At 49.0% G+C, this 2,600-nt stretch overlaps 2 protein-coding genes across 2 annotated transcripts in view; both read right to left on the reverse strand.

The window, feature by feature from the left end:
* The window catches only part of Mybl2 (MYB proto-oncogene like 2), a 34,461-nt gene that overhangs the window by 27,820 nt on the left and 4,041 nt on the right, over positions 1-2,600 (reverse strand). The window lies entirely within an intron of this gene.
* Positions 1-2,600, reverse strand: part of Ift52 (intraflagellar transport 52) — a 56,113-nt gene that overhangs the window by 742 nt on the left and 52,771 nt on the right. The gene's annotated exons all lie outside the window — the stretch shown is intronic.

Consider the following 2,600-nt stretch of genomic DNA (forward strand, 5'->3'; position numbering starts at 1 on the left):
GAAAAAAAAAAAAAAAAAAAAAAAAAAAAAAAAAAAAAAATCAATAAAATACTGTTATAGGGTATACTTATTTTCTTCCTTATTCATATCTTTAATTTTCAGGAATGTTCTAATGATTTCAAAAGCGGGAGTATAACTTAGTGGTTGCCTTGCATGCGCAAGGTCCTGGGTTCCATTCCCAGCACCACCAAAAAAAAGCTAACATATTACCAAGAATATGATATTCAAAACCAGATCCCACTTAATATTTTCTTTTCAATAACAAAGTCACACTTGCATTGGATTTGTTGTGTTTTGATTTTTGAGGTAGGGTCTTGCTATGTATAGTTCAGGCTGGCCTTGAACGCACTATGTAGCCCAGGCTGATCTTGAACCTGTAGCAATCCTTACTGCCTCAGCCTCATCTATTCTCTCTTGGTAACTATGTCCAGTTGTGCATATACCTTTCCAAGCTATGGCTACATGTGGGCATAGTTCATTTAGAGGAAAAAAAAAATCACGGTACAGACATCTAAATTCTGAAGGTTTTTACTTTCTAACGGGTACTTTCCCAAGATGCTCTTATTTATCCAGTTTAATGGCTAAAAATATGAAGATCACACTATGCAACCTTCAAGGATGTTAGGAGTTCACAGAAGGTTGGTAAATCTCCCAACTCCACTCGGGCAGGACCTGCATTACGCCTCCTCTGTTCAGGAATGGTCCTACATCTGGCATTTGGGAAAAGCCAGTAAATTGCCACATAAGCAAGGTAAGCATAGGCTCCCTGTGAAAGAAGCCTTCCTCTGGTGTCTGCATACCTTCCCCAGAATTTAGCAGTGCTTCCTGGACACTCCAGTACCCACAGCACACTGAAAACCCTCCTCTCCCAGGCCCTGTGCAGCAAATGCCCCTCTTAACATTGTCCACAAAGGTCAGCTCCACCTCCACATTCCTGGAGTTTGACACTGAAAGACTTTAAAAATGTTTGCCCAGGGTAGAACTGGATACATTAATGAATGAATCCACAAAGCTGCTGGTTCTAGTCAATAGGAAAGGCTAAATAAAGTAAAATGTAAAGTCTCTAAACCCAGCAATACTTCAATCACAAAAGGATCTGGAGTTCAGTCTTGTCATTCCAGACCCCCACTCATAGGCCATCTACCATCATCAAGAGGTAAAAATCTACAAGATACAAATATATCCTATCGTATGTTCAGCAAATGACCCTTTCAGGACGAAGGGTGTCTGTGTGGACGCTCTCTGATCCACTACTGTGTGTAACAGGGACAGACTCTCAGAAGAGCCGGGAGAACTGAGCCCACACTGTCATCCACAGGGTGCTGCCCATCAACTTTCCACTTATTCTCACTGCCCCCATTAACAGAAGAATTGAGGCTCACAGGGTATACACCATTTGCCAATCCACTGGTAGGATCTGAACCTCCTTGACTACACATGTTCACGTCGTCACACCGAAACCCCAGCTTTCAAAACAGGTTAGTTCCTGGTGACAACCATACTTTGGTGCAACACACCCGTTTCTCTTGTCCTTGGATGTGCTGGGCTTGATCCATGGCCTGGTGAGTCATAGGCTGAGTAGGAAGTGGGGCACTGGGTCACAGGGGAGTAACAGAAGTGGTGAGGAAGGAATGAAGGGTGCAGGACTGCTGGGGTACAGAGCCCCTTCCTCACAAGGGGCGGGGGTTCCTCCACTGAGCCCAAGGGCAGAATCGGCAGAGGACCTGGAAATAGCCTAGGGACAGTCACTCCTAGAGTAACACTTCCTGAAAACTCCTCCTGGGGCACTGGGACCTGAGGAAGACAGGCCCTGTATGCCAGACACAGGGACCACTACCTAAGGACTAGATCCTTGGTGCCCATTTGCACCCTCAGCCCGCGAACACTAGAACCTAAAGCTTTGGACGGGGCCAAGGGCTTGGGAGGGAACAGGGCAGGACCTCAAGGTTCCCTCTAAAACAGGATGTACAGCCCAAAACCCAGGCCCCAGGCACACAGGTATAAACAAAGGCCCAGGCCGACCCGGCCACTTAATCTCTGGGGAATGAATATAATGGAGCCTCAGTTCCTGCCTTTGCCCCAGGGGCTGCTGGCCGAGTGGCTTTGATACACATCAGTCTCTGCACCGTAACCCCAGCTGCCCAAAACTTCTTGTATGGAACAGGAAGAGGTCTCTGAAACGCAATCGAGCCGGCCCGGAACTCAAGTGAGAAAGACAATGGATCCCGAGCTCGGCACCCTACCTCCTACCCGGGTGGGCAGAGGGCTTGGAGGCCTCTGTGCTTCTCGGGGTGCAGAGAAGAAATGCCCAAAGGCAATCTGAACAAAACTGGGCTTGAGCGACAAGTGTGCCCCAGGCTGTGGCTTCCCACTCAACGTGACTTGGAGACTGGCTCTCCCTCCCCAGTAAAGGGGCTTCCAGCTGACACCGGCCAACCCACCCCCTCCCCGCAATTAGGCGGGAGAAAAAATGCCATCATGCAGGGCTTGGTCCGGGTCTCAGGAGACCTGGCCGTCCGGGCTCCGAGGCCCAGCAGGCACGAGCGAGGGGTCCCTAAAAACCCCGGTTTTACGCGCGCCCCTGCGACAGGGGGCCCGCG

The sequence above is a fragment of the Fukomys damarensis genome, unplaced genomic scaffold (assembly GCF_012274545.1).
Source record: "Fukomys damarensis isolate Sample0158 unplaced genomic scaffold, DMR_v1.0_HiC HiC_scaffold_22, whole genome shotgun sequence".
Lineage (NCBI taxonomy): Eukaryota > Metazoa > Chordata > Mammalia > Rodentia > Bathyergidae > Fukomys > Fukomys damarensis.